Source organism: Megascapheus bottae, chromosome 1 (assembly GCF_031878675.1).
Source record: "Megascapheus bottae isolate mThoBot1 chromosome 1, mThoBot2.hap1, whole genome shotgun sequence".
NCBI lineage: Eukaryota > Metazoa > Chordata > Mammalia > Rodentia > Geomyidae > Megascapheus > Megascapheus bottae.
In genome coordinates, this window is record NC_143509.1 from 41,388,115 (window position 1) to 41,396,627 (window position 8,513).

The window sequence follows — 8,513 nt, forward strand, 5'->3', positions numbered from 1 at the left end:
GATTATAATTGTCCTTATTAGTTATCATATTTCATGTTTGCGTAATGAAATTCTTTCTGTCTCTGTTTTTCTCTTTCTTGTCCCTCTCTCTGGTTTTGTTTTGGGACTATCTTAATGAAGGAAAAGAGCTTACAGTATTTTGAAATACTTGTAAGGCATGAAATAGCACTTTCTAACTCATTAGTTAGGTTTTATTCAAAGATTTCTTTGTGTTGTATTGTTTCTGAGCACATAGCAGCCCAAGGGAAACATGAAAGCAGAGTAGCCAGTTAAATTTCACCTGAAAACCACCTAAAGAAACAGAGAAAGAAACAGAGAAAACCTCTGAGGCTTAGGAACATTTAAAGGTGTGGAATTCTATTAGGAGTTAAGTGTGCAAATCTGAAGCATATCTTTTGTTCTCTGAATATCACCCCCACTAGAGTCTAACTCAGAGTAAGGCTATCAGGGAACTTTTTTTCTAATACATGGATTACCTATCCTTATTAATTTAAAAACTTGATTCAATATGTCAAACCTTGCGTGATAGTTAAAGCTATGAGATTGTCACTTGATTTATTTATGGAGAACAATATCTCAGTTACTTAGTTCAACTGGAAGAATAATTTCAAAAAATATATTCTTTCCAGTTAGCAAACATCCTTATTTGCTTGTTTGTTTATCTTTTGGCTCAGGTCTTGAACCCAGAACCTGGAGCTTCTGCTTCTTTTGGTTAAGGCTAGTGCTCTAGCACTTGAGTTATAACTATTTCTGGCTTTGTACTGGTTAACTGATGATGTGAGTAGTTTGGATTTGTCTGCTGGTCTGATTCCAAACCTTGATCCTCAGCTCTGAGCCTCCTGAGTAGCTAGGATTATAGGTGTGAACTACCAGTGCCCAGTTGAAGTTCTAGTTTTGAAATCATTTTCCTGCCCAAGGCGATTTAACATCCAATGCATCACCTTCTCTGAGAGTCCTCCTCAATGTTTTCTGCTAGCCCTGGTTAGAGGCCATACTCCCTTCTCTGTCCAGCCAGCATCTGTACTATAAGCAACTGTTTAATTCATCTTCCTCACCAACCTCCCCACCAAGATGAGCCTGGGCTGCAGGAAGTCACCCCGAGATGGGACTCCTCCCCCTCACCCCCCAATAATCCAGCGGTTTGTGTCACGTGTCGTAGACAAAGTCTTGATTTTCATCACATTGTAGGAGTCATTTGAAAATGCATCAGAGCCTGTGGGTGGGGGTGAAGGGAAAACTCTGGGTGTGTGAGAGAGAAGGGGTGACATAGTCCCCAAAGAAATATACTATTTATCTGACTTGTGTAACTAACACCTCTGAACATCACCTTGATAATAGCAATAAAAAATTTAAAATGAGGCAAAAGAAAAACACACTTGAAATTGGAAAAAATAAAAGACATGATACATTTCCCTTTTAACAAAGTTGCACACATGCTTATCTGTATTTCACATAAAGTCACCTGGGTATTAATATCTTGATTCTTCTCCCTCCTTCCTCTTGTTTCTAAGACTTTTTGGTAGGTTCCATTATGCTACATCTGTTTTCATGAGCACATCGAAGGCGAATTCGCCTGCCCTCTCCCTCCTCCTCCCATCCCCATCTGCTAGTTCCTTTTCCATCCCAACAGTCTGCCTTTTACAATCATATTGTGTTATGATAATTAGACCTGAGTTCTGCCTAGGAGTGAAAGTGCACGATGTTTGTCTTGCTTCCTTTTTGTCTTTACTCAAGGCAGCTCTTGCCCTTACACCCTTGGGTGGCAGCGCGACCACCATCCTTTCCCCCTAGGCCTAAGCCATCTGCCCTGGCATGTCTCATGACTTCATCTTGATGGTGTCATTACTCTTTTTCCCCCCCCCTCAAATGATGATTAATGGGTTTGCTTTTATTTCTTTACAGACAGAATAAGCTCATTGTTTTTTAAGTCTAGATTCAATTTCATTCTGAATGCTTCAGTTGTTTCTAGAAAGCTGCTTCCAGGAAGACAGAGGTGTTACCATCATTGATTCCCACTTCCAATGATTCCTTACATTTTAATTTTTGTGTCCAAAGGACACAGACTTTCCTGCTCAGGCTCACTTTGAACCTTAATTCTCAGATCTCAGCTTTCTGAGTAGCTGAGATTACAGGCTTGAGCTACCTGTGCACCTCGCTATCCTAAACACTCCTTTCTCTGTTGTTTAAACTTGCTATAAGATGCCTTTTGCTCATTGGCAGTTCCCTTACCACCTGAGCCACTCCTCCAACCTCCCTAAACACTTAAATAAGTTTTGAAAACTCTTTTCCAGAGCACAACTTCCAAGGAGCATGATTGTTTGGTTTACTGTCAATCATTGTCTATCCCTTCAAATATTTGCACACTTCATTCAGCTATCAGTCTTTAAGCAAGGACATTAAGTTTGAACCTTTAGTTTTGGAATTCTAGTAGAGATCTAATATAATGTTCCTTTATTTGTTGTTTCCTTCCAAGGTACAACTTTGAGCAACACTCAAATAGGTCTATGGATCATCTGTACTAGGGTCAGACTTACTTTTACTAGAAAGGGGAAAGTATCTCTGAATGGCACTGAGTCTATTCACTTAGGCAGTATCCAAATTTGTAAAAATAAAATGAGCTGGGCATTCTATTAATAAGTAAATTTAGTTGGGTTTCCTGTGGTTCCCACCCATTATCCTAGCCACTTAAGAGGCTGAGATCTGAGGATCACAGTTCAAAACCAGCTTGGGCAGAAAAGCACATGAGCCATCACCCTCCCCCCCCACATCAACCACCAAAATTCAGAAATGGAGCTGTAGCTCAAGTGGTAGAGCATTTGTATTGAACAAAATACCTCACAGGCAGACAGCATCTTGAGTTCAAGCTTCAAGACCAGCACAAAAAGAAAAACAAACAAAAAAACCCTCCAGAAAGTAAATTTATATTATTGGCTACTGAGAACCCCTGATTCCACCCTCCCCCTCACCATTAGCCTGTTCAAATTAGCTTGTTTCATTATGTGTGTGGTTTGAGAGGTTCCTGTCAAGCTGACATTTCTCAGTTACTTTTGAGGAACTCTGCTTTTCTAACCCCACTTTCCACAGGACTTGTCCAGCACAGCTTTAAATGACACTGTCAGTCTATGGTTTCCAACTTCATAACTCTGGCTGCTTCCCTCATTCAGTTCCCAAAGTTCAGTACCCTACTGTCATTTCCATTTGAACGTTTACTGCATCTCATGCTCCATAGTCGGAAAGTTTACAATGGCTAAAATGTCGTTCTTGATTTCCAGTCTGACATCCCAAACTTGTCCTTCTTCAAGCTCTCTCAGTTCCAATGAGAAGTAGTCATTTTCTCTAGTCACTTCAAGCTCCTCCCTGTCCTTCTCCCCTTCCATCTCAGGTCACTAAGAAGCAGTGTTGAAAGGGTACATGTTTTTATTTATATGGGAAGGTTAGACCTAGATTATTATAAACATATGTGAAAAACATACACAGAGCCACATGTACATACACACTAACAAATCATCTAAAATAGAGCACATGCAGGAGAGGGTCCCAATGGTGCAAATCTTTTAAACAACTCACCTACATTTTAATAAAATGAATACCAGGAAGTCAGACATGTTTTGTCAGAGTGGGAGGTCAAGAAAACATGACAACAGGCAGATGTTGAGGGGCGAGGAAGTATGGAATAGCACAAATATAGTCATAACACATAATATACCTATGTGCAAATGAAAACAGGTAGCTTGAGGGGATGAGTGGGGCTGAGAGAGATGGGAAGAGTGAAGAAAGAAGTATTGATCAAGATGTATTGTGCTCATAAACTGGCCCTCTAGTACAACTACTTAAAATAATAAAAAAAATAATAAAACATGTGAGCAAGCAGATATTTTCAGTACAACACTCAACACTTTCTGAATCCACCCACCTTTCATCTCCTTGCCTGCCATCTTATTAGACCAGACCACCATTATCCTTTGACTAGCTCCTGTGATGGGTTTGTCACCATCCTCTTGGCTTGCTTCTGACCTCCATTCTGCAATACCAGTACCTTTTTGTAATATTCGAATGCATTATTCCACTGCCCAGAACACGCTTGGAGCCACCATCATTATCATAACAACACCTAAGGCTCCAACCACATCCTATAAAAGAAGAACACTCCCATGGTCTGCTTCTCCAGCAGCCTCTCGGAGGACTCTGCCCTTGTTCACCTCCTGCTAATGTAAGGGCTTTAGACTTGCTAGTTCATCAGTCTAAATGCCCTCCACTCGACTTTCTCCAGCACCACTCTGTTCTTCTCTTAGGGGATTTTCCTGTCCAAGCTGATGCCTTTCCATGAATCCCCGTTTCCTTACATGGCTGGACTTGCTTTAAATTGGCAAGTGCTTGAATTCTAGTGTATGCTTATTTTTATGTTGATCGTCTGGAGTTCCTGATTGGGGATTCTAGTGGGAGGACCATTTTTCATTTGTTGCTGTCTTGCAGTGTATAGGAGGAGCCCAGCACAAAATACTTGTTAGATGTCAGAAGTTAATCCATGCCCCTTTTCCATATTGGCTGACTATGCTGAACTCTCGCCCAATTCTAAATGATTACACTGCTGTCATGGTTTTCATTATTTGGTGAACATAGTGAATTAGCCAAAGAATTAGAGGATTCAGAGTACCTCACAAGAGGTTGGGGACTTTGTTTAGTGGAAGAGCATTTCAGCTGGAGGTAAGGGTGGGAGTGGTGAAAGATATGCTAAAGAGTGGGGAATGTGGCCTAGTGGTAGAGTGCTTGCCTAGCATGCATGAAGTCCTGGGCTTGACTCCTTGGTCCCATATACACAGAAAAGGCTGGAAGTGATGCTGTGGCTACTGTGGTAGAACACTAGCTTTGAGAAAAAAACAAACAAAAAAAACCTTAAGAACAATGCCTAGGCCCTGAGTTCAAGTCCCAGGACTGGCAAAAAAAAAATACACTACAGATCCTCTAAAGGTACTTGATGTGATGTTTTTCTGGTTGATAAGTTTGATATACCTTGGAATATTTACTCCAATTTTTATTCGAAGTATGGCAGTATGCATTCAATTAGATCTTCAGGATATTGAAATTGTCCTTTTCTGTATCATCCGTCATGCTATGTAGGTAGTTGAATATATTATGCCCAGAATTTAGTATATGCATTAAATACGATTGAGTTCACTAGCAAATGTAAAAATAGAACAAAATACAACACTTTGCTCACAGATTGGAGGTGAGGTGATTGGTATGCTAATTAAAGGTGACCTCAGCACTCTTAATATTAACCTCCTGATTTTCTCCAGTGTTTCAGGTAAGAAAAAAATTATTCTTCAATATTCGTAAGAATGAGATTGGATAAAAGACACAAATGAAGTCCAGACCAAGTACAAAAACGTAGGCTCCTTCTGCTGGCTGTTCAACTAATGCAGACTTAGTCAGAGGATGAGATAACTATCTGCAGCCATTCCATTGCTCAGACTTCAAATTACAGTAATTATGACAATTTGTACCAATAGCCATGAGGTGGGATTTTTGATGTGGTTAAAAATAACATCCGTAAAAACCCAATAAAAATTACATTTTGCTAATTTTCTGATAAGATACTGTTTTAACTATTCTGTGTCTTCGGCTGTTACTGCTTTTCAATTAGAGCATTACTTTAAAAATTGTTTTAACCCTTTTTGTCTCCTAGATCCAATTGTATCCTCGGTAATGCATTTGTTTTAGTGCTGCTAAACGTACTAATTGTTTTGTGTGAATTTTGCCTCTCAAACTGATACTAATCTTTGACATTTCATTAATGGGCTGGTTGCTAAATCTCCATACAAGCAGACTAATTTCATCACTAAGTTTGTTCTTTATGGCTTAGAAAACAGTGCCTATTCCATAGATTCTGTTTGCCTGGAAGATTTCTTTTTTCCTGCAGCCCTTTAATTTAGAAAGAAGAAAAAGAAAACAAACAACCAAAAAAAAGCAAGTGAAATACGTCAGGCTTAGAGTAACAAAGGACACATGTTTTTTCTTATATGTGAAAGTTAAATCTAAATGGTAAGCATTTATGAAAATATATGCAGAATCAAATGCAGACATGCACAAACAAATTAACCGAACTATGATATATGCTGGGGGGACATCCAATGGGGTAACTACTCTGAACAACTAATTTATAGTTTAGCCAAATGAACAAAAGGAAGCTGGAGCATGTTGTAGAAGGACCAGGTTAAAAGTGGGAAGACAGACAATGCAGAGAGGAAGGTTAGGCAAAAACAGTCCTGGGCTGGGAGTTTGGCCTAGTGGTAGAGGGCTTGCCTAGCATGCACAAAGACCCGAGTTCGATTCCTTAGTACCACATACATAGAAAAAATGGTGCTGAGGCTCAAGTGGTAGAGCTCTCGCCTTGAGCAAGTCCAAGGGCAGTGCTCAGGACCTGAGTTCAAGCCCAGAACTGGCAAAAAAAAAAAAAAACAATCCTAATATTCCATGTACATATATGAAAATGGAACCAGACAGGCAGAGGAGGAGTGGCATTGATCAAGATGCAATATACTGGTGTTGCCTTGAAACTCCTTTTACAGCTGCTTAAAGATCTTTTTTTTTTTTTTTTTAAGGGAGAAAAGAGTTTCTAGGATGGCTCTACTCAGCTATCAGTAAAAGCAAACAACAATGATGAGAGAAATAATGGCATCCCCTAAATAGGTTGAGTCTCTAATTTTGGTCAGAGAAAAATGGCTTGTTCACCCCAGGAGAGCAACCATTGTTGAGCACTCTCAGACCCACTGAATTCATTGTTTCAGTCTCCCGTGGTGTTCTGTGTTTATGTCCTTAAATCTCTTTCTTCTCAGCTCTCTCTCTCTCTCTCTCTCTCTCTCTCTCTCTCTCTCTCTCTCTCTCTCTCTCTCTCTCTCTCTCTGTCTCTCTCTGTGTGTCTATCTCTGTGTGTGTGTGTCTCTCTCTCTCTTTGTGTCTCTCTCTGTGTCTCTGTCTCTCTCTCTCTCTCCCTCTCTCTCTCAAAAATTTGTGCCAGGACTGGGGCATGTAGTCAGGGCCTCAAACTCTCATTTGACTTTTTCACACAAGGCTATTGCTCTTCTGTTGGGGTTTTTTGCTAGTTAATTGGAAATCGGAGGCTTTCTAGCTCTTTTTTTTTGCCTGAACTGGCTTTGAACAGTAGGCCTCAGATCTCAGCCTCCTGAGTATCTTGGGTTGTAGGCATGGGTCACCAGTACTTAGCTCCCTCTCAGTGAATTTTGTTTATTTAAAAATCACATATCTTCTCATTCCTTTATTTCACAGATGATAAATGAAGACATGAAGGGCTCAGTGGTCTATTGAAGTGTGCGTGGATGATGAGAAAGTACCAAAAGGAAGGCTGGCTGTGGGGCCTTCTTATTCCCCACAGGCCTGTACGTGAATAAGTATCATTTTTTTTTTTCTGAAAACTGGGGCCTGGGGATGATGAGATTAAATTATGCCCCCCTTCAAGACTTTGCCATTTGAGCCATTCTTTCACTTTTGGGTTTTTGGTGGTTAGAGATATGAATGTGAAGGACTTTCCTACTGTACTAGTTACAAACCAATATCTTTAGACCTCAAACTCCATAGTATCTAGGATTAAAGGTGTGAGGTGCTGGCTCATTTTGGTCTTGTGTTCTTTATGACCAGTTTGTTGCTACTATAGAGAATCAAGACATGGTTTGGGGGACAAATAGCAGAATGATTTTCTGGCTTCTACAGGAATAAGATGCTGGTTATACAGCAGCATATAAGAGATTAATCAGAAGAACAAACATTTTATTAAAATTTGAGATTATGGAACTCCTCAGGCTACCACCATCTCCAAATGTTGTTTCTTCATGGCTTTCAGCCAATTCTTGAGTCTCTTTACCCCAGCTCTTCAATTGGTAAGATGGGAACTGTTACAGGGTGATTAATTTGTCTCCTAAGGGGGTTGTTTATATTAATTAACTACTGTTAAGTGTTTTGGAGATGAAAAGTGCTAACTACTTGTGTCATGATTACCCATGAAATATGACAACTGCCTACTGGAAGAATGAACTGTCAAATCCATGGAAGGGGGGAGCCCCACAACAGCAGACCCCAAGGACTAAAGATACTCATTACAGTTGCATCCCAATTAAAGGAGTATAAACTGCCTTCTGAACTGTATGTTTGAAATTTTCAACACTGGGAACACATTTTCCCATGACAGTGACCATGAGACCATGATAACATTTTTTTCTTTGGATATATTTCCCCTATAGATTCAACTACACCTCGGTCTCCATATTCTAAAATATATCAATTGTTTCTCTTTCTTTTTTTTTTTTTTTGCCAGTCCTGGGCTTGAGCTCAGGGCCTGAGCGCTGTCCTTGGACTTTTTCAAGGCTAGAGCACTACCACTTGAGCCTCAGCACCACTTCCGGCTTTTTTCTATTTATGTGGTACCGAAGAATTGAACCCAGGTCTTTGTGCATGCTAGGCAAGCACTCTACCACTAGGCCAAACTCCCGGCCCTCAAT

General features: G+C 40.1%; 1 long non-coding RNA gene across 1 annotated transcript in view; it reads left to right on the plus strand.

The window, feature by feature from the left end:
• LOC150068991 (uncharacterized) overlaps positions 1-7,391 on the plus strand; it is a 75,646-nt gene extending 68,255 nt beyond the window's left edge. Inside the window, exons 4-5 of the long non-coding RNA XR_016535212.1 lie at positions 5,298-5,484; positions 7,288-7,391. This is a non-coding gene — a long non-coding RNA (uncharacterized LOC150068991). The remainder of the gene's footprint in view (positions 1-5,297; positions 5,485-7,287) is intronic.
• Positions 7,392-8,513: the final 1,122 nt, after the last annotated feature.